This window comes from Leucoraja erinacea, chromosome 11 (assembly GCF_028641065.1).
Source record: "Leucoraja erinacea ecotype New England chromosome 11, Leri_hhj_1, whole genome shotgun sequence".
NCBI lineage: Eukaryota > Metazoa > Chordata > Chondrichthyes > Rajiformes > Rajidae > Leucoraja > Leucoraja erinaceus.
Genome location: NC_073387.1, coordinates 30,518,620 through 30,542,822, shown reverse-complemented (window position 1 = coordinate 30,542,822; position 24,203 = coordinate 30,518,620). Strand labels below are relative to the sequence as shown.

The 24,203-nt window shown below is 43.1% G+C and overlaps 1 protein-coding gene across 8 annotated transcripts in view; it reads left to right on the top strand.

The window, feature by feature from the left end:
- Positions 1-24,203, top strand: part of LOC129701640 (uncharacterized) — a 40,865-nt gene that overhangs the window by 3,363 nt on the left and 13,299 nt on the right. For 2 of the 8 annotated variants that reach the window (XR_008724232.1, XR_008724231.1), the window contains exon 2: positions 8,125-8,192. The exons of 5 other annotated variants lie outside the window; for them this stretch is intronic. The gene's annotated coding sequence lies outside the window, so the exon portion shown is untranslated. Of the gene's footprint in view, positions 1-8,124; positions 8,193-20,868; positions 20,901-24,203 lie in introns of those variants that run through there. One more of the 8 variants, XR_008724233.1, reaches the window with a different exon arrangement.

Sequence of the window (24,203 nt, the reverse complement as noted above, 5' to 3'; positions counted from 1 at the left end):
TGCTGTATTATACGCTACACCAGCCCTTGTTGATTCTTGATAGGCCGCCGTGATCAAGCTCATGGTCCTGTCCGCCAGCCCGGATCTAGCATGGTGGACTATGGTTCAGAGACTATGTCCGAGACCACAGGGATCCATGGCTCTGTAGGCCAATCAGGTACTTTCAAGACACTTGATGTTGAGTCCATATGTGTTTTTGCTTAGGATCCGACTGATGAGGCAGGAGGGAAAAACATTGTAAACAATTATTCCGTATTAAGTGAGTAACGTCCATTGCTGCTGCCCCAAGTGTGGTTCCCAAGCGACATATGTTGGTAACTGGTGATTGGGTCTAGATGCAAATGGATCGATATCTGGTGTCCCTCTTTTGGTAATATCAGCAACTTTTTTGTGGTCCAACAGCCATTCGATGCTGTCATTGAATTTTCATGACCTGGTATGTGGCTCAGTATTGAGCTTACCTGGTAGGTAAATTTGCTGATAGTCAAATATGTATGTTAACACACCATAGTCAAATATATTGGCCAGATTGACACATGGTATCGATCTTTTCTCCCATATGATTAATATATGCCACCACTGTGATATTATCACTTTGTAGGCGGACATGCAGATGGTGCATTGTTAGCAGTAGGCTTTTAGACCATAAAACGCACCCAACACCAGTGTTTTTAGTAATTAATTATTTTGTAGGTTTATCCAAGTCTGCTTTACTCTTTGGCAATGTTACAGACATATGGATAACGTTAATTGTAAATCCCAGAAAGTCCAGTTGTGGATGCAGTTGACTTAGATTTATCTGGATGGAGATGACCCCAGAGTTTCACCCTATGTTTGGTAGCTAAAACTGCTGATTTAGCTAGATCAAGATTGTTTCCCCACAATTGATATGTCATCAAGATATGCCATGACAATATGTTTTTGTTTCTAATATTGCCAAGGCCCGTTTTAATATCTTGGTGAAAAGTCTTGGGGCTGAAGTTAGACCATTAGGCAACGCTATGCCCTGCCATAGTTGCCTCATCCAGTTAAATTTTAGGTATCAACAATGATCCCTCCATGACTCCCAAAACAAGTGTAATATTCCCCCTGTTAGTACAGGTCATACACCGTTATGTTCTGGAAGGAACCAGATCCACCTACTTACCTGGTTGCCGGTGGTACGTCCCTTTCTTCAATTTCTGCCTCTTCTGTGGAAGAGGCGCCGGAGTGCGGGGTTGGCACGTTTTCCATGAGGGTCGCTCTGGGCCTGAAAGGACCTTCGTGGTGCTGCGCGGCCCTCATGCTTTCACCAGCGTCCTGGTGTTGATACCTGCTGGTGGTTGCATAGGGGTGCTGTCGTTGCTGATGATGCTGTTATGTGCCCGACGGTTTTAATCTCTTTGTTGAGCTTTTCTCTGTACCATTGTCTGGGCGAGCAACCAATGTTGTCAGAAGTTTTGAGATCTTTTGTAGTTTGACCTCCTGGGTTTTTGTGCCAGTCCCACTGTACCTCAGATCGCATTGTTTGCTGCAGGCATTTTTAAAATGAAGTGAAGTTCACAGGAGGCTTATACTTCTGCGTAATTTTGTTGCCTGTTCCTGCAGAAGATGTAAGTACAGGTAGTCGATGCTGGCCGCCAGCCTGGTCTGTAATGATACTTTTCGTTGATCTGTAATTTTGGTGATCACTCCCAGTAGCTCCTTAGGATTCTGCACCCCCTGCACACTGCCGTTTTCTTCAGCCACGTCCCCTTCTTCCGGACCAGCCCAGCCCTGGTCCACAATGCATTCCTCTATCGAGGGAGATGCATTGTTTTACAGCCCTCGATAAGATGCTGTTGTGGGAGTGCGAAGACTCCCATAGTGAGCTTGCTCCATCTCCTGGAGCAAGTCACGGGCGGACCTCTGCTGCACTCGGGCAGCGCGCCCCTTCGGCCGGACTCAGATGAGTATGATCGGCCGGGCTGAATCCTGCTCGGCTTTGCCTCCTGTCTGCTGCGTTGCTTTGAGCTGTATGACTCATGGCGCTGGATTCAGCTTGGAGTCGGCAAGTGGACCTTAGTAACCATGCCAACGGTCACTTTCACTGCCCTTGGGCAGTGCGTCCTTCTGGCCGGACTCCCCGAGTCTATCGGCTGTACCGACTCCTGCCTGCCTGCAGCCCGCTGTGTTGTTTCCAGGTATACAGCTCGTGGTGCTGGGCTCAGCCTGCGCCGGTCGTACCCGGCTGTCGGTTGCCGGAACCTACCTGGTTCCCCGCAGCCTGCGGTCCTGGAACTGCTGGGCGTCCGTGGTGTCGGCTGCTGGGATCTACCTGGCTCCCTGCGGCAGCCTGCGTTCCTGGAGTCGCTGGACGTCTCTGGTTGTCGGCTGCCGGGAACTGCCTGGTTCCCCGTGGCAGCCTGCGGTCCAGGTCGATTTTTTCTTCCCCTTGTCCAACATAAAGCACAGCAAGGGGGAAGAATACAACTTCAATTTTTCCTTACCTGTGTAGGTCCGTTTGAATTTTTCCCGCGGGAGTGCTCCACCCCCGCCTGTCACTGTTGCACTGCGTGAGACGCAATGTCGCGCACGCGTGCTGGCGGGGTCTTCACGTAGTCACTCACGTGACTCCGAAGTAAAATAGAATATCGTGTTAGAACAGAGATTGATGGAATGATCTCCGCTAAGCAGATTTCTGCTTAGAATTCAGATGAGATCTTGTGTAATACTTGCCTCCTTCACCCTCCCTCCCGCACCCACCCCCATTCTCAAGTGTGTTTGTCTTTTCACCAGGTATCTAATCCGCTGCCACAACCTCAGCACTCATTCATATAAGGGTTCGGGACATTCCAAATATCCAGACAACTTATTTTTGCCGTAAAGGAATTTGGGCTCTGGAACAATATGGAAGCTTTTTGTTGATGCTAAGAGGCTTCTACTAACAGTGCACAATACTGTAACTGTCTGTTAAAAATAAATAATAGAGCCAGTTGTCTGGTTATTCAAGCTTGCTCTGTCTTTCAACAATCTCATAGATAATTATTTAATTATCCCTTTCTAACCCCATATTTTCTCAGTTCCTTGGTGCATCCCAAAATCACTCTTCCCAAAGTACACACTTTGAGTGAGCATTATTGTCCCTTTGAAGTAGATTAGCAAGTCATGAGCAAATAAATCTCTCCCCAACCCTGCCTGCCCTCCTTGGCCAATCTCATACTTTGCCCCTTTATTCTAGATTCTCCAGTTTAAAGAATCTGTCTCTCTGTGAATCCCATTCAGAATCTGTTGATATTTCAATGAGATCAGGCTTCATCGCATAGGGTCATAGAGTCATACAGCACGGAAACAGCTCCTACATTCCAATTTGTCCATGTCAATCAAGTTGCCCCATTTAAGTTAGACACATTTGCCTGTGTTTGACCCACATCCCTCTAAATCGTTCCTATCCATGTAACTTTACCAGTGTCTTTCAAATGTTGTTATAGTCCTTGGCTCGATTATTTCCACTGGCAGTTTGTTCCTATGAAATCTTGCCCCTCCCACCTTGAACATATGTCCTCTGGTTCTTGATTTTCCTACCTTGGGTAAAATTCTGTGCATTCACCCGATCTATTCCTCTTGTAATACCTCACTATAAGATTAGTCCTCAGCCTCTTGCACTATAAGGAATAAAGTCCTACCATCCTTATAAATCTTCTCTGCACTTTTGCCATCTTAATGACATTCTTCCTATAGCAGGGTGACCAAAACTGAAATAATACTCAGAATGCAGCCTCACCAACATGTTGTACAATTGTAACATAACGTCCCAACTTCTATACCAATGTACAATTTATCAATGTACCAAAAGCCCCCTAACAAAATCCATACCAATGTTGAGGGGAATGGCCTCAGGGGATTCCCACACTTTCTGCTTATTCCATTTCCCGGTGGTCACCCATCTACTTTCTGCCGGTACCCTAGGTGTGAGCACTTCACTGTAACTCCTGTTCATCTGTAAGGAGCTGCAGTTGGTGTAGAGCTCAGGGGCACCAAAAACTTTCCTTGACTTCCCAGATGATGCAGGAGGAGCGTAGCATTGCCTGAGCACTAGACCAAGGAAGATTTATGAAAGAAAGAAAACACAAACGATACCTTATTCTGCCGTTACCCTCTTCGGTGAAGCCTCTCGAGCCAAAACCTCACACTTGCACTGCACGAAGCCTCTTGAGCCAAAGGCTCACACTTACCCTCCACAAAGCACTTCACTACGCAGCCACACCCAAAGTGGCCACTCCCAACAGACTGCTCAAATGGTATCTACCTTCCTTTTTACACACCCACACGGAGCAGTCACTCCAGAATGTTAGCTGCATTTAGGTGCAAAACAGAGTCTGCCCTCATTAAGTGTTGGCTGACAAAAGTCCTGCTCTTTTGTCCCTGCTTTCAGTTACTCCGCTGAAAATGACCTTCTATCCTTTTATTCTTCTGACTTTCTGTTCCTTTCAGATGCAACACTGAATCTGCCCTTGTGGTTGCGACCCATGCTATCCCGTCAAAAACAATATTATACATGAATAGAATCAAACCGTCCGCCGTGTACGGACAGAGGATAAAGACTATAGCATATAGTGCAAAATATAACATTGAAGTTTAATAATGTCTGACCAATGGTAATTCAAAGGTCTCCAATAAGGTAGATCGGAGGTCAAGACTGTACTCTAGCTGTTGAGAGGACAGTTTACTTGCCTGATAACAGCTGGGAAGAAACTGTCCCTGAATCAGGAGGTGTGCATTTTCAAACTTCAGCACCTCTTGCCTGATGGGAGAAAGGAGAAGAGGAGGTTGAAACTCATCCTTGATTATGCTGATGGGCTTGCCGAGGCAGCGTGAAGTGTAGATGAAGTCAATGGAACGGAGGTTGGTTTGTGTGATGGTTTGATACTATACAGGTGGCTCTCTCTGATATGTCCGTTTCATGAGGATGTGGGTCAAAGTAGTGTGGTAAATCTACATAAAACATCAGACATGTCAATATGTTAACTGGGAACAAAAGTTATAGTCAGCTAGCAATCCTGGATTGACACCAATGGTTACACAGCGTGATTCTCAGCTGGCAAATCTCAAGTTCTCCTCACAAAACTATTTTAAATGTTCAAAAACACAATAATAAGTTTGTCAAATTGCCTAGGGACCTCCAAATGATCAGTAACCTAGTTGTAGATAGTATAAACTAGAGATCGATCCCACGCAGAATCTTGCCAATGTTGTATTGAAACAGTTTTGCTTTGATTTAAGTGAATCGGTTTGACACCTCCTCAGAATGTGTGGAGAAGGGAGGATGAGGAAGATGAACTCAAGAGAAGGGGCTCTCAATAGCAATGCACAATGATGTGGAAGTTCCTTCAACTTGCTGAAGGGAAGTTTCAGTCGTTGACTGGATAGATTTCCTTGTTACCATGCAGCCAGTTTGTATTTGTCCATGCTGGATACAGGATTAAGCAGCATCATGTACTCCATCCACAAAGGAAAATCTGATTTTTTTTTAAATTTGTCAGTTTCTACAGCTGTGAAATGTGATTTATCCTAAAATAAATACTGAACTTCAGATAAGTGAATAAACCTGGGGTTCAACTGACTTAACACTTTAAACAATTTACATATACTTTCACCTCTTGGTTAATCACTTTGCCACTGAAGTTATTAGCATTTTGCTCAGTTGTAGTTTATCATAATTTGAATCAAGCACAAGAATTTTTAAATGATACTGAAGCAATTTTGTTATGGAACGGTTGAATTTATTGTTTTTACATTCATAACAGATAAACCTTAACAAATTTATCATACAATCTTTACAAAATATTTCTTCTTTGGTTATGTATTTTGTTATTGATTCAGTGCAGGAATTCAGTGTGATGAAATTCAATTCTGTCACTGGCGTTTTAAGCTCATGTCAAGCTTTGCTGATTTTCATATGGTGTTGTGAGCTTTTTAGTCATTCATTGCACTTGCTGTGCTCCAGTTCCATTTGAAAAAGGAATAGCACCTCCAGAAACATTGGCCTCCTATAACTATTGATTCCTATTTGCAGCAGTGTTTACTCCACTTGTTTAATTCACAATTGATTGAAAGTAAAACATTATTACGGGGAAGTTTTACATTTGCATTATTAATAAATACTTTTTAGTTAGTAATTTTCCACAGAACACATTTTTTCCTGTTGTGAGTATTTTTCTCACCATTCAATCACCATGCCTACAGCACAGGGATTTCCATCGTCCTTTGCCACTTCAGCAATTTCAGTTTCCTGGTCTTGTTGTCTCAAGACTGTGACTGATTGGCCCGATCCGAAATGTCACCTATCCATGTTCCTCAGGTTTTCTGTATGTTTGACTATCCAGGCCAATGATAATGTGATTTTAATTTACACCACTCAAGACCCAGTTTATGTTCCCTTGTTTTGCCTTGCCCAAACATCTTTTTTGCAATTTATACCCTGCCTTCCAATTGAGCACTGACCCTCCTTTTGTCCTTTTCTTTAACTGTCTTGTCATTGTGAACACAAACTTATTGAAGTTTTTTTCACAATTCTGATGATAGGTCAGCGGTTTAGTATTCACTCTGTTTCTCTGTTGTCTGATGCTGCCTGACCGGCCCAGTGTGGCCAGCATGTTCTGCAATAATTTCATGCTGAGCAATCTCACAGTGAAGGGTTCTTTACAAGATAGTTAACATAGAAACATAGAAAACAGGTGCAGGAGTAGGCCATTCGGCCCTTCGAGCCTGCACCGCCATTCAACATGATCATGGCTGATCATCCAACTAAGTTGGTGGTAGATTCACCAAACAAAGGATTTGCGGGACTGAGATCTGGAAGTTGTCCTCTGTAATGGCCATTAGATTCACAGAATAAAAAAGTAAGTGAAATAATGCATCAGAAGTAAAATCATCTATCAATATATCCATTGCAAGAAAGGTTTAAAATGTGAGCGTTGGGATTTAATTAGTACCTAAATTGTGGCACTGCAATTGGTGATGCTGCCAGAGGCAAATCAAAACTGCCCATGATTTAAAGTGGGGGACAAGGGAGGGAGATAGTGCCAACATATATTTGTTTGAAAAGGAGAAGGTAGACATGTATCACCCATATTCCCTGTGGTCCTCCACTATACGTCCTCTGTGGTCCTTCATCACCCATATTCTGTGGTCTTCCATATTCCCTGTGATTCCCTGTGATTCCCCCATCACACATATCCACTGTGGTCCACCATATCCCCTGTGGTTCTCCACAAACTATATCTCCTGTGGTCCACCCCACCACCCATGTTCCACGTGGTGCTCTATGGAACAATTTATAGCTCTTGAACATTTTTGTCTTGTTTTAAAGACAACTCCTATACCACATGATTTGTGGAACTGTGTTAAATATACGGACATATGGAGACAGTCAAAGCTGTTTGTATATTGTTTGTCTACTTGTAAACTGTGTGCGGTTCCCTTGATTTTACTCAGCTGTTTTCCGAACTTTATTGCAGTGCATGACATGATAAACACCCAGAGTGTGGTTACTGGTTTTAGATCTATGTGGCTGAACATGTGGACATTAATATTGAATGAGTCACTTAAATAAAGGTAACAAGTTAAACTATGTTATTAAGTGTAATTCATTAGAAAACTGCTGGTATAGTTCCAGGCAAGACAAATAAGGAAATATTCTCCCAACACTACTGCCTGTGGTTAGGCGTTTTTACTCTAATTTTTGTAGCCTATAAGTACACAAAACAAAAGTGCCCATAAGTCAAAGCAAATTAGCCATCTGTTTTACTGAGGCACGGATAATGGGAAACGAACTGTTGCTGAGCGCTGAGCAGAGATGCTTTTTTCCAATTAGAATTGTCTCATTTTTTGGGGACAAAGTATAGGCAGACTTGCTCAACATCTTCTAATTTTGTCCATCTGAACTGAACACATCAAATAATAGTAAGATTAAATGAGAACTTACCAGTTTGAAGTTTGATCTTTATTTTATGATGAGTTACGTTGAGGGACTACGTGAAGAAGGCTGTCCAGGCGCACGCGCGTCAATCTTCAAAGCAGCGGTGTGAAATCACAGATGATATATACCGAAGCATAATAGTAAGCTACGTGATACAAACTTAACTTACCTTTGATCTTTATTAGGGTGGGAGCGGAGGGCACGTAGTTCCTCAACGTAACTCCTCATAAAATAAAGATCAAACATCAAACTGGTAAGTTCTCATTTAATCTTACTATTTTACTTCGGAGTCACGTGAGTGACTACGTGAAGATTTTAAAGCTTCTGTGATTGCAGGCCGTAGATTCTATTCTGGCGTATCACTGCATTTGGATTGACTCTATGAGTGAAAAACAGTCAATAACATGCAACCATAACATTTGTTTAATCAGTTAATGGTTTATTTTATGATAAACATTATGTGTCCCCTTTTAATCACTTGCCCATCCTGCGGCCGCAAGGATATGGTCTATTGGAACGTCCAAATCATTGGCCGCCGATGTTGCCGCCGCCCTGGTGGAATGAGATTTAAATTTGTCAGTATCAATTCCTGAATCCAATAGCACCTTCTTCAGCCATCTGGAAATTGTTTGTGTTGTCACTTTTTTGTGTGTTTTTTTATGGCTGATAAATAACGTGGATTCTACACCTCTAAGGTGCTTGGTGGTCTCAATGTAGTGTTTCAAATATGTAACTACACATAGTCTTTGATCTGAAGGATATGCTGAAAAAAACAATTTACACCCCGAGACTCCTGGTCTGCTCTATTTTAGCAGGTCATAGACATAGAATGTAATTTCCTCTGTTGTCATTCCCATTCTGTCTACCCTTAACTTGTGTGATGTTTGTACTCTTTGGGCTGAGACTAAAGCCATTAACATGACTACTTTCATAGTGATTTTGTCTAACGACAAATTTGAGATGGGACTCCAATCCCTAAGCAGTGTTAGTACATCCCTCACTTTCCAGATTTCCATATATCTCGGTCTGGGAGGTTTAGCATTAAAGATGCGCTTCATGTATCAACAAATCAAAGGGTGTGATCCTAGAACCTGTTGTTCAGATGGTCTCGATAAGTATGACGAGAGGGCACTCCTTGCAGTGTTGATCACACTATAACTTAAATTAGCGTCAAAATGTAATGTTGACAAGAATTCTACAACGTCTGAAGTGTCTGCAGTGTGGTAAGAAATATTTTGTGTTGAACAAAACTGCTCCCATTTCTTAATGTAAGAAATGTACTGCTTCTGGGTACTATCCCTCCAGGATCCTGTAATTACATCCATAGTGCGATCTGATAGTCTTCTTCCAACATATGGCCTTTTTAGAATCTGCAAATCAATAAGATCAAGTAAAGGATGAAAATCATCAGTTACAGGGTGCACGAGTAGGTTTTCTTGTCTTGAGACATGCATTTTAGGTTGTGTCATCATTTTTAACATTAGTGGATACCATGGTTGTGTGGGCCAGTCTGGAACCACCAACAATTCTGAAGCATTATCTTGTTTGATCTTCTGTAGACACTTACTGATCAGACAAAAGGGAGGAAATGCATATAAAAACATTCCACCCCAATTTAACGTAAACGCATCCACCCCTGTTGCACCTGGGTCTTGTTCCCACAAAACACATTGAGGTAACTGGTGGTTCAATCTGGATGCAAACAAGTCAATTTCTCACAATCTTATGGAAAATGTCACGATTTAACATCCATTCTGTATTGTCAGTAAAATTGCGTGACCTAGTGTCTGCAATTATGTTGAATTTACCTGGTAGGTAAATTGCAGAAAGCCAAATGTCTCTCTTAATGCACCAGTGCCAGATCATGTTTGCCAATCTGTCACATGCTTCTGACTTGATTCCACCCATATGATTGACATATGCCACTGCCGTAGTGTTGTCAATCTGAACCTGTACATGTAAATTTTGTACCTTGTGGCTTTGAATGCCATAATTGATTAATCCAGACAAATTTCAAATATCTACGATCTTTAACATGCACGGCCACAGAGTAATATGCATCTTGCAGATCCATGCTTGCCATATAGCATTCTGTTGAAATTAATTGCAAAGCATTAGTAAATGTCTCCATTTTGAAATGTTTATACTGTACAAAAGGGTTGAGACTTGTAAGGTCCAAAATGATTCTACAGCCACCATCCTTTTTAGGTCTAGAGAAAATACTAGATATTTGATTTGATGGTTTTGATAAGTTGTTTTCTCAAATACCCCTTTTTTTACTCAATATGTCAAGTTCTACGAATGATTCTAATCTCTTCTTTAGAGAAAGAATGTATTCGTCTTGGAATATGTTGAGTAGGGGGATTTTCATTTTGGTAGAATTCAATTCTAAACCCCATTATACTGCACAGTATATAAGCATCAGATGTTATTTGTTGCCATTCTTTTAGGAAGAATTGTAACCTTCCCCCAATTTGTAGGACACACCTGATATGTTTCTCTCAGAACCAGAACCACCCACCTCAGGGTTTGCTGGTGTCACTTTTTGTACCTTGCCCCTTGTGGGATTACCATGTCCTCCACGTCCTGGGGTCATACGCCAATATCGTGTATGCGGGTACGAGCGACTTGTTCCTTCACCAGTTCCAGCCCCCCTTCGGTATGAATATTGCCTTCTTGCTGTGCTGCCAAACATCGGTGGTTTCATCATCCCGATCGTTTTTGATTCTTCGTTGAGAACCTTCAGTTTTTTGGCAAGCTCTTCTCCAAAGAGTAAGTATGGCAATTGTATATTAGATGGTTTACAGAGCCCTGCAAACTTAGGATGTATGTTAGGTCTTATCGCAGTTTTACGAATACAGTTTATTTCAAAATGTGCATTACACATCATCCCCATAACATCCTGTTGTGACGTTGTCACATTTCCTTCTTCCAGGTCTCTGGCAAATTCCGTAATGCTTGACCCCATTAATCTTAGTACCCGCTGTAACCTCATTTCTTGAGCGCGTACTGCAGTGCCCATATAACTCCACACTTCACTGTTGACAGATGGGACTACTGGCAGAGCGCAATTCTGCGGGATTTCATATTTGTTCACAATTTCACCCATTGTTGGTTCTTCCAAATGATGGGAAAGCAGGTAATTTATACTTTCTGCTATATCCTCTGGTAGAGGTTGTCCCTTGTGTCTGGGACCATAGAACGTTTGGGCCAGCCCTGCTCCTTTTCTTTTTCATGTGGGGTCCTCAAATGATTCATTGTCAGAGTATTCTGGATATTCCTCCTCATAATGGGTTTCACCTGGCATTTCGTCATCAGGTATTTCATGCGATGGATCTCTGATAGGCCTACGCTTTTTTGACCCTCTTTGGGGTATCTCAAGCTCTTCCATTGAGCTGTATACTGGCAGCCCACTTTTGGGAGCTGCTCCATATTCTGGGTCTCCTGTAGACCAACGTCTGTATTGTCTTTCAGACATTTCTGTTGCTGGCTCCGTGCTTGCCCAACATACATATTCATCTTCATCATCAGGCATTTCGGTCGCTGTGCCAATGTTTCCCAGAACCTCTCCTGGGTGTTCCATGCGGTGGCTCTTTAAGCCCGCGTTTTTTATATTCCTTCTGGAGTTTGCCTTCATAAATCATTTTACCCATGAGGAATTCCAGTTGAGAAGTACTTGGTTTCTCTACCGTCGACTTTTTAGTCGGGCGCCCGCCACTCTCAGACATTTTGTCTTCTTGAGTGCTTACTGCAGTGCGCTTTCCCTTATTCCTCCCACCTTTCTCTATAAATTAAGACTTGCCTGTCTCTGCACGCAGTCTCCCCGGAGAAAAGCAGCCTGAATGTGAAAGTAAAAATACTTACGTTCAGGTTTTCTTTCACTCATCGCTCGGAGGTTCCGCACCTCCTACCGCGGTAGCAGCGCAATGCGTCTGACGAGATGACGCGCGTGCGCCTGGACGGCCTTCTTCACGTAGTCACTCACGTGACTCCGAAGTAAAATCCTGAATTTCTGATGCCAACAGAGTCTTTGTCAATTTGGCTTACTTCCAAATCCTCTGGAACAACAGTGCCCAGAGGTGGGCCAGGCTTCATATAAACGCAACTAACTGCAACAGGCATTAGATATCAAGCAGTGGACTGATGTGCCACTGCGTCTGTAGCCTGGCATGAGGCAAACAAGCCTCTCTCACTCTGATCTGCAGGTCCTTTGCGTTAAATGTGACTCTTCAATGACCAAGTCCCTGACTTTGTGACATGAATGGCTTGCTGTGAAATCTCTATTTTCCCTTACTTACGAAAGTTATAACAGCTTTTCTCAGATCACCTCACTCTGCGATCTAAACATCTTGAACCCTTTAACCTACTGCTCAACATCATTGATGGCTAATCAGCATTGTAGCCACACAAGTTAAGAGCATTGCAAACTGATGTTAAATGGATAAGGGAGATGCATTGAGGGACTGGCATCTCAAGCCACTCCTAAATTAAATCCTAAATCATTCTGCAATGAAAAATTCCTCATGAAATTGTAACTGGGGTTCATTTTAGCCATTGCATCAATGGACAGTTATAAACCCCACATGCTTTTCCTCACCATATTCTTAAGCTAAATGAAGGAGGTGAAGGGCATTAAGTAACCTGCTCATTATTCTAATTAGGTGGCGTGGCTTTTACCTGCGGATGAAGAGATACAATGGCAATGAGTGGGAGCTAATGTTGGAGAAGTTAGCATGTGTGGGAAGTGCAGGTGCGCGTGATTAACAGTGTATGACAGTGTGCGCGTGTGTGCTTTGTGTGTGAGATCATTAAACATCCGCAGCGTTATGATGCAGGGCTTCTCACTCCTGGAGGTAACAACTTTTACCACCTTCAGCCAGTGCCAGGTTTCATGTCCTCATCAAACCTCTGTCCCAGCATTGTATTTCATGTGCATGAACATCTGCCCAGAAACCTGGGCACTCTCTCATCTGCCTCTGTAGCCCTTTCTCCTTCATGGGAGCCGTAATGTTTGTTGTTCCCAGTTGACAGCCATGGGGAGTGTGCTTTAGGAGGTGACAGCCTTCTGTGGTTAATATGTGGCAAAGTGTTAGCCACAACAGTGTGCAATTGGACCAGGTTCCTTTCCTCCTTTGTGTAAACCCCAGACACCATACCATGTGATACAAAGGTTCACATGCACCTCTTCAACCTCCTCAACAGCATTCAGTAATCCTGATGTGGCCTCTTTTGCATTGGCAAGATCAAGCGTAGACAAACCAAACACTTGTACTCTGTCTAGAAAGGCCTGCTGGATCTCCTGGTTGCGGACCATTTCACACCTCTTCCCATTCCCTTAACTTTCTGTCCTGGGCCACCTTCACTGCCAGGGTGAGGCCACATGCAAACTGGAGGGACAGTACCTCATATTCCACTTGGGTAGCTTATAGCTTAACATTGAATTCTCCAATTTCATATAACCTCCTCCCAACCTCATCTCTCTTTCCTGTGCCCCCTCCCACTCCCCATACTGGTGCACACCCATTTCTATCACCAATTCTCACACACGCAGTCACCCTGCTCCATTCCCCTCCTTTGCATAGTCATTTCCCTCACATCCCCCATCTTTCCTACCCACTGCTCTTCCACCTATATCCCTCCCTTGGCAATACCTTTCACTCTACCTCTCTCCTTATCTGACACCCTTTTGTCTCCTTTTCGCCTCTAACCTTTGTCACTTACTCTACCCATCTGCCAATCAAACCCCCTTCACCTGTATCTGTCTATCACTTGCCAATCCTTGCCCTGTCCCTAGTTCTCTTTCCCAGCGTTCTCCTCCCACAATCAAAAGATACAATGAAGAAGGGCCCCAACCCAAAACATTATTCATTCCCTCAATGAATGCTACCTGACCCGTTGAGTTCCTCCAGCACTTTGGGTTTTGTTCAAGAATCCAGAATCTGCAGTTCCTTGTGTCTTCACTCTTTCTAATATCTTTGTGTGCAATTTTATGATTTTATTTTTAGGGAGTTGAAGTGAAACCAGAGATACTTCAGCGTGGCAAATATAACCATATAACCATATAACAATTACAGCACGGAAACAGGCCATCTCGGCCCTACATGTCCGTGCCGAACAACTTTTTTTCCTTTAGTCCTACCTGCCTGCACTCATACCATAACCCTCCATTCCCTTCTCATCCATATGCCTATCCAATTTAGTTTTAAATGATACCAACGAACCTGCCGACACCACTTCCACTGGAAGCTCATTCCACACCGCTACCACTCTCTGAGTGTATATAGATGAAATCCATTCCCAAGTCATAAGATAAAAAATATATATTCTTTGCCATTATTTTGAAGGGAACTATATCTATAAAGATTTTGAATGTTGTTGTATCAGTAGTAATAATGCCATACAGTTTCTATAAAAAGATCATTTCTAATTCCCCTCCTCAGTTTTTTTGCCTTCCCTGTCCCCTGTTTGCTCAGCTTGAGTAATAGGACTTCTTCAGCTCAGCTGAGAATTCTAACATAGGGTTCACATCATTACAAATGTGAGTCCATGCAAAGGCTAACACTTGAAACTGTCAGCCATGTGAGGAATGAGTTGTATATTCTGTCAGCTGGGGAGCTCCTGGAAATGTCCAACCCAAAACAAACTTCTACACATCACCAAGTTCAATTGACCCCTGGGCTGAGAAATGGTTGTCAGCTAATTCTTGAAGCAATATGCATATCTTAAATGCAGGAGATTCAGAAGATTTGGAAATAATATATAATCTATGGACACTGGCACACTGAACTGAGCCACATGAAGAACTGAAATACTGTATTATCTTGTATTCCAATTATATCGCAACCCTATATGACCAAAATAGAAACAAATGAGATAACCAGTGCTGAAGGCAAAAAGGCACACAGCATGAATTATCCTGATGCCAAAATAAAATTAATAGCTTATATACAAAAAATAGCTGTTTAGTCAATAATTTTTTGATTTTAACTTTTCATTGCATTGGTAATTTGTTTATGTTCATAAGTTCAAAAGTGCTAGGAGCAGAATTAGGCCATTTGGCCCATCAAGTCTACTCCACCATTCAATTATGGCTGATATATCTTTCCCTCTCAACCCCATTCTCCTGCCTTCTCCCCATAACCCCTGTCACCCATGCTAATCAAGAATCTAACAATCTCTGCCTTAAAAATATCCATTGACCTGAGGTCCACAGCCATCTGTGGCAATGAATTCCTCAGATTCAACACAGAAGAACAGCCCTTGGATCTTTAAGTATGTATCAGCTTGCCTGCAAGATATGCCAGGGTGTCAGTGCGCACAAGGTGCTGGACCAACAGGAGTGTTTGCAAGCTATGAGATATGGGGAGGATGCTTGCGGCAGTGTGAGATGAGGTGGAGCGTCTGGACGTTAAGTCTGAGTCCTGTGATTGTTAGTTAATGAGGAATGAGGTCTATACACCAAGCCGGCTCTAGGGCTCCAGAAGCTCTAGGTGAGAAGAAGACATAGCAGCTATTGACCTTGACAATCCATGTGAGGTCATTTCAACCTTGTGTAGCATGTTTTGTGGCCATCACAGGTTGTCTATGGGCATTCACCTCCTGACCTATCTCCTCTCACTGCCTTCATGGTGTGTAACTGGAGGGTAGGCTGGAACATCACAGGTAGGATTTATCCTATCTTTCCACTCCCTCCATTTCAACTGTGGGAAAGGATAATGCCTCATTTTTTCATCATTAACCTATGTCTGTATGAAAAGGCATTCATCATTATGCTCCCACCACTAGATTTTTTAAAGAACAATGAGAACAATGTTTTTTTAAGAGAACTCTTCAAAGTTGTAAAGTTACGCAGAGCAGCCCAGCATCAACAGGTGCTAAACAGTCACAAAACAGGGTCTGAAGCAAGATTTCACCAAGGTTTGCCATGGATGGATGCTTGAATTGTGCTACAGAAAGCAGCACAAATCCTGCTTGATCCCTGGAATTTGTAAGAATATCGTGGAGCCAAGACCTCACCACCATAAAATGGAGACAGCTAAAACAGTGAAAAGGCAAAAAAAAGTTTGAATTGCTAAAGTTCAATTGGTTGAACTCCACTCTATAGGAACATCAAATCACACCTCACAGAGCAAAGGTCAATAGCTACGGCATCCTTCGTCCGCCAGTGGGAATGACATTTTTAACTTAAGTAAGGAGAATAAATTGATAGCCTTCATAGAAAAACATGTTTCACCATTTCAAGAAGACATTTTGTCATACAGTATGACCACATTATATATTAAAATGTTCCTTGGTAGCTATGAAGCAAATGGCAACCTGATACCTTCAGTGGGGATTGACTGAGCTAAGGCCTGGTTACATTTTGGTCCCAAGGGCTGGGTTTCACCAGGATTCAATGAGAGATTTTGATGCTGATAAACTCTGAATGCTTACATGCTGCTTGTCATGCACTGGAACGGGTGGTAGGGACTGGTCATTATTTTGTGTTAATATGGGTGAATATTTATTTTCTTTGGTCATATTAAACTCTTATTAACTTTATTATATCAGATTTAACCATTGTCTCCAGAAGATTGTTTCTACCATGGAAGTTAAACCATATATCCTTTGTTGAATTGTTCCAGGTTAATCATTTATCATAATTCCTCCATCACTTTTACATTATTGTATATATTAGCCCTGTGAGAGCTCAGGCTATGCCGATCATTCAGGCCATGCTCTACAGTAACAGAAAAACCAACAGGTTAGAGGAAATGTTTGAGCTCAGGTATGTGATAGTCTAGCAACATATCTCAAAAGATAGATACAAAATGTTCGAGTAACTCTGCGGGTCAGGCGGCATCTCTGGCAAAAAGGAATAGGTGACATGTCGGATCAAGACCCTTTTTCAGACTGCGAGTCACGGGAGAGGGAAACTAGCGGTATGACAACTTTATAGAATAAATCAGAGCCGGCACTGATGACCCAGGAAAGGAGGAGCCCACAATGGTCCATTGTTGGCTATGGAAGAGGTGATAACAAAGCCATATGAACAGTGAAACTAGCAGGATGTCTAGGGTGAGGGAGGGACGGAAAGAGAAAGAATGCAAGGGTTACTTGAAATGAGTTATTTCAGCATATTGTGTCTATCTCGATGTAAACCAGCATCTGCAGTTTGGTTGGGAATGGGTGAATGAGTTGCTGTGTGAGCGGTCTCTATGGAATGCAGAAAAGGGAGAAAGGGCTGACTGTGGAATCACATTAAAGTTGGTGGAAATGTTGCAGAATGATGTGTTGGATGTGGAGCTTGGTGGGTTGAAAAGTAAGGACCTGGGGAACTCTATCCATCTTGAGAAGGGAGGCCAAGAGCAGAGCTGCGGGACGCAAATGAGATACAACAGCAGGAGGAAACCACTTTTGCTAAAGAAGGTGGACCTCAGATCTCCTGAAATGGAAAGCCTCATCTTGGGAACAGATGCAGCAAAGACAGAGAAATGGAGACTAAGGTGTGGCATTCTTGCAAGGGGCAGAGTAGCAGGAGGTGGGAGTCAGTGGGATTATAGTAGATATCAGACAGGAGTCTGTACACTGTGAGTGAGACAGAGAGACCAAGCAAGGGGAGAGAGGTGTCTGAGATAGTCTGTATATTTGAGGGCAGGGTGGACATTAGTGGTAAAGTTGATGAAATCAATGGGTTCTGCATGGATGCAGGAGGTAGATCCCGATGCAGTTGGTGATCTTGCAGAAAAAGAATTGTAGGATGGTGCCAATTATGTTAGGAACCAACAAAAACGCAGGCATAGCTGAGGCCCACGCGTGTGCCCTTGGGTACACCTTTGACTTGATGAAAGTGAGAGGAGTCAAAGGGGAAGTTGTTGAGGGTGAGGACAAGTTCCGCCAGGTGGTGGCAAATGTTAGAAGGGGAACTGATTGGGTCTCTCTTCAAAGATGAACTAGACTGGCCTTGAGACCTTCCTGGTGGGGAATGGAGGTATTAAGGAACTAGAAACTATGGTAAAGATAGGGCAATGGGGCATAGGAGTTGAAAGTTATTGAAGTGCTTAAGAACATGTCAGCTGTCTCAGGTGTAGGTCAGAAGAATATGGATAAGGGGGGACAAGATAGAATCAAGGTATTTGGAGATGAGTTTAGTGGAGCAGTCACCGTCAGAAACAACAGGCCTGTCAGGGCAGTCCTGTTTGTGAATTTTGGGAAGAAGATAGAAATGGACAGTATGGTTGAGAGATTACCTGAGGTGATGAAACCATTTCTATTGTTTGCTGGCCTCTTGGATACGAAAGGCCAATCAGCTTGGTGAAATATGTTTGTACCTGAAAATAACATGCACAGATTCACCCCAGTAAAATAAAAGTCACCTTGGAGATTACCTGAATTGACCAAAATGAGAGCCTATTGACCTTCTTGATGTATTCAAGCTTCAGCAGCTCCTTCTCAAACCTTGCCAATGTGTTTATCTTAGATACATGTAGGACAGATGGTCCATGTCAGACAGAATATGTGCAAAATTAAAAAGACAACACCATGACAAGGCCAGAGGTTGGTGGGAGGCTCAGCCTTTCTATATTGTGTGATTCCAAATCTTTATTGTTTGTGATGTCTACAACTCAGACAAATAAATCAGTTACTATTACCACAATGGCATTCAGTAGCACCACCCCAGCCGTCGAACATTTGTTAGAGGATATAAAATGTGTTCTCTAGATTAGAAAAGAGAATATCATCAACAAATATAAAGTCTGGTATATAAGGTTTAAACAAGTATTTTCCTGTTGCTTTCATAACTAGCAGTACAGGTTATGCTGAAGAAACTCAATCCTTCACGATTCTATCCAATTTTCGATTTAATAGACCGAAAGACATGGTCAGTGGCTCAAAAATGTAATTTGTTCTGAAAGACGTTGGAGAAACATTTTGTGCAAATTTGCACTGTTTGTACATTGAAACTCTTGAACAGTAATTCTGTGACAATCATGTTGTTTACATAAAATGCAATTTGCAAGGAATAAACTAATTGTCTTTTTTTCCCCAATTATATAAAACTTAAAGAGAATCCTTGGGCTTTGAAATATTTCAGGTGAAGCAATGATTTTGAAAAGCTAATGTTGTTAATTATATGAAAGTCAAATAATTCCTATAGTTTGCTGTCTTTTAATAAAATCTCTGTGATTTGCTATATATATATATATATATAGACATGTACATATACGTAAGTAATATTAAATAATGACATTCAGAGACAGCATTTGGCAAAATGTCAGAACAATGAAATATAAAGTTGATATTAAATCAGGCGATAGTTTAACATTGGGAATGCTGAATGTTTTTAAACAAATTTAATTGTCTGTCTCACAATATTTATGGCTCCATGAGGAGCTTATAAATGCATTGTCAGCGGGGAATTTGTCAGGGCCAGCAAGAACCTTGGAAGAATATAAAATTCTCCACTAGAAATATACAGTACTGCATTTGAAAACTCTTAATTATTCTCTGATGATGTGGGATATGGGTATGAGATAATGTAATTTAAAAGACTTTTACTTTCACCTGCTAAGGAAATGCACCTGTTTTTTTAATCAGATGCCTATTTTCTTTAAATCAATGTAACAGTCATCTTCAGACCATTTCTATATTTAATGAAAACATGAGATAAGTAATCATATACATCTATTGGTGAATGTATTGTGAAGATTGAGCAACGCAAGGAGTTGGATTGCATAAAGAAATAGTTCTTCCAAAGATAGCCATGCCAGGAGGTGGATTTGAGGGGAGGGAGGTGGCAATTGAAAATAAAAATACAACTTTTTAAAGTAGTACACAACATGGTACATTATGATTCATTGGCTATATTTAAGATGGAGTTTGATGTGGCCCTTGTGGCTAAAGGGATCAGGGGGCATGGAGAGAAAGCAGGTACAGGATACTGAGTTGGATGATCAGCCATGATCATATTGAATGGCGGTGCAGGCTCGAAGGGCCAAATGGCCTACTCCTGCACCTATTTTCTATGTTTCTATGTTTCTATTATCATTAAAAAAGATGGGCCTATCCATATATATTCCACAGTGGCTTTACGAGTTCCAAATATGAAAGCAAATGAACCTCCTGGTACTTTGAGGCCAGCAAGCTAGTTGGAATATGCCCATATCAGGGTATAAAACAAGCAGATGCAACACAGTGAAAGAAAAGTCACTTCACAGGCTACCTGCATCAACTTGTTTGTGATTGTATTAGCTTGGCTGTTAGCAGTTCCTTTTCAGGACTTGTCAATTGTTTATCATGCTTATAAACACTGGATTTTCTATATGGAATAAAGTATAAGCAAAATCAAAATGTCAAAGCACAACAAGGCCAAAGAAACCGTTAAGGCTGGCGATATGGTCGTCCTTTCTATTTAGCTGCAATTTCATGTCTTTATGTATTTGTAATGTCCATAGACCAAATAAATCAGTTGTTATCACCACAGCCACATTCAGTAGTGGCTACCCAGTCTTCGAGCATTTAGAAGCATTGTACAGGAGACGTACCAATTATGAGCTTAGGCTATCTTTGGTTTATGAGCAACAAAGAAGATTGTCAAAATCAAATACTTTTTTGCCAACAGCCATGAACATAAAGTAGTTTAGAGGGAAATGACTGAAGCACCGACATTACTAAAGGGATATGATTAAATATGTCTTTTATGATGCACCACAATCTAATCCTATTCAGTTTACCTTTAAATACGGCTCTGAGGGTCAGGACAAGTTCCACCTATGAAATATTCTGAAATCCAGGTACAAGTTTCTGAAATATGTCTGTAAATGTAAACAATTTTGTAAGGTAAACATTGAAAGCTCATATAAATAGATAATAACATAAATACAACCCAATTAATAAAAAGTGGATTCCTTAATATTTATCTAGCTCCATGCAGCTGTCCCTCTTCAATTATACGAAGGTCCATGGAACAAGATAGGGAAATGTAAGTAATGAAATAAAGGGTAAACAGCTAAAGGATGATCTGTATGTGTTGTAATTCCAAAACATTCCTATTTCTCAAACACTTGGAATATTGAGGGTAGGGGACGCCGTCCTGTACGGCTGCCAGTCCTGCAGCTGTCCGTTTTTTTAACTCATTTAAAAAAAAAATTTAGTACGTTAAAAGTGTGTTAGTTGGCGGTCTAATCTTTTTATGTGTGGGGGGTGGGGGGAAGGGGGGAACTGCTTTTCAAGTCCCTACCTGGTCGGAGAGGCGGCTTTCCTCCGAGCAGCACCTTCGACCCGTCCTCGCGGCCTACCAGCGGGGCCTGGAGCGGCGTTTCCTGACCCGAGGCGTTTCCTGACCTGGCCAGAACCTCGGCCTCGGTGGCGGGACACAGCGCTGGAGCGCTATCATGGAGCCTGCGATGCCTTGCCCGGGTCACAGCGCTGGAACTCCAGTATGCTGGGATGCCGATTGAACATCGCGGAGCTGCGGTCTGTGGAGCGGCAGCCGCGGGCGGCGGCGCTGAACTTGACATCGGGAGCCTGGGATCTTTCGCTGAGATTGCCAGTGGTGGGGCTCCGTCCAGCGCGGCCTGTTGGCTTCGGAAGCCGCGGCCTCCGGTAAGGAAGCGGCCGTTCCAGCCATCCCAAGCCGCTGAGAGGGTTCTCTCGACTTTGGAGCACCATCACACGGCGAGAGGGCCTGGAACATCGGGCCGCCGTAGCGGCGGCTGTGGAGGCCTCAATAGGCCCGACCATGGGTGGACAAGAGGATGGGGACTGGACTTTGTGCCTTCCCCCACAGTGGGAACCATCGTGGTGGGATGCTTTTATGTTTTAATGTTAAATTTATTTTTTAATGTTATGTTGTATTTTTATTTGTATGCTGCAAGGACATCTGCATTTCCCCTGAATAAAGTATTATTATTATTATTATTATTATTATTATTATTATTATTATTATATTTATATTTATATTTGAATGTAATTACTTACTTGCCAGATAGATAGATTTCTACAATAGAATGGAATGGAAAATTTTAAGAACATTAAAACACAAACAATAGGAACAGTAGGCCATGAGTTAACCTGAAACCTCATTCAGTAAGATCATGACTGATCTGATCTTGGCCTTGCCTTACTTTCCTGTCTGTTCCTTATAACCCCTGACTTCCCAGTAGACAGAAAATCCCAACCTTGAATATATTCAATGACCCAGTGTCTGGAGCAGCCTATTGTACGGTTTCATCATTATCTAGAAGACTTTTTTCTACATCTTTAGACTTTAGAATTTAGCGATACAGCATGGAAACTGGCCCTTTCGGCCCACCGAGTCTGCGCCGACCAACAATTACCCCGTGGAAGTGTTAGCTTCATGACCAAGAATAACTGGTGCAACCCTAAGAATATTAAGACACTTTCCTGTTCCTGCTCGCCGGCTCTAGAGCATCTGACTATCTCATGCCGTCCATTCTACCTTCCTCGGGAGTTCAGCTCAGTGATCATCACAGCTGTCTACATACCACCACATGCGGACACTGACGTGGCACTAACGGCCCCACACGATGTGCTATGTCGACACCAAAGCAAGAACCCTGATGCGGTTATGGTGGTGGCTGGAGATTTTAATAAGGCAAATCTCAAAAAGGTCAAGCCTAACTTCTGCCAACACATCACGTGTGCCACCAGGGGGGTAAGAACTTCGGACCACTGCTACACACCATTCAGGAAAGGCTACAAGGCCGTTTCTCTCCCTCCTTTTGAGAAATCTGACCACGCTGCTATTTTCCTGCTGCCAGAGTATAAACAATAGACAGTACCGGAAGCGGCAGTAACGAGGGACGTAAAGCGGTGGTCTGACCATTCAGAGGCCATACTGCGAGATGCACTGAGCGATGTCGACTGGAATATGTTCCAAGCAAGTTCCAGAGATGTCAGTGAGTTCGCGGAAGCGGTCACAGATTTCATTGCAATAATAGCCGATAACATCGTCCCCACGGTAAGCGTTAGCATCTTTCCTAATCAAAAACTCTGGGTGGACAGGTCCATTTGCGTTGCCTTGAATGCTCGCACCGCTGCTTACAACTCCGGCCTGGCATCCGGCAAAATGGATGACTACAAAGTAGAGTCCTACAGACTGCGAAGGGTGGTGAAGGATGCAAAAATGAGGTACAGGGACAGGATGGAGTCGCAGAAGGAGCAGTGGGACACCAAACACCTTTGGCAAGGGCTACGGACTATAACTAACAACTAGATCAGCCCCCCCTCAACCGGGAGTGCCGGCACCTCCCTAGCTGATGACCTGAATTCTTTTTATGTACGTTTCAAGTTGGGCAACATCATCCCTAGCTCGCCAGCTAACAACAACACCGCCAGCGCGCTGGCTAGTGAGACGGGTGGAGGGTCCACCGCTGGGGATGTGCACCCATTCTCGGTGACCGAGCATGACGCAAGGAGGCCTCTGATTCATGTGAACATGAGGAAAGCTTGCAGGCCCAGATGGTATATCTGGGCGAGTACTAAAGTCTTATGCTACTTAGCTTGCTCCAGTGCTCACCACAATAGTCAACCTCTCCCTGACCAAGTCCGTGGTCCCTGCCTATTTCAAAAGATCCACTATTGTACCTGTGCCAAAGAATGCCTCTCCAGCTTGCTTGAATGACTACCGACCAGTGGCCCTCACCTCGGTAGTCATTCGAGGTGGCTGATCAAGAACCACATCTGCGCCTTCCTCCCTCGTACCATGAACCCGCTGCAGTCCGCATACCGTCTGAACAGATCCACGGATAATGCGGTCTCCCAGGTTCTGCACACCACTCTCTCTCACCTTGACAGCCAGAAGGGCGACTATGTGAGGATGCTGTTCATTGATTTCAGTTCAGCTTTCAATACGATAGTTCCCACGAGACTTGCTGAGAAGCTGCTGGAACTGGGGCTGAACATCCCCTTCGTGCCTGGGTCCTGGACTTTCTTACTGCCAGGCCCCAGGTAGTCAAGATGGGGAGACATACCTCCAACCCCCTCACCCTGAGCACAGGATCCCCCCCACCAGGGTTGCGTCCCCAGCCCCCTATTGTACTCCCTGTACACACATGACTGTGTGGCCAGGTTCAGCTCCAACTCCATCATCAAGTTGCTGATGACACTAGTGGTGTTGAGCCTGATCTCCAATAATGATGAAAAGGCCCACCGGGAGGAGGTGGCTGACCTGGCACTCTGGTGTCAGGACAACAGTTTCCTCTTGAATGTCACAAAAACTAAGGAGCTGATTGTGAACTTTAGAAGGGCTCAACATCCGAGG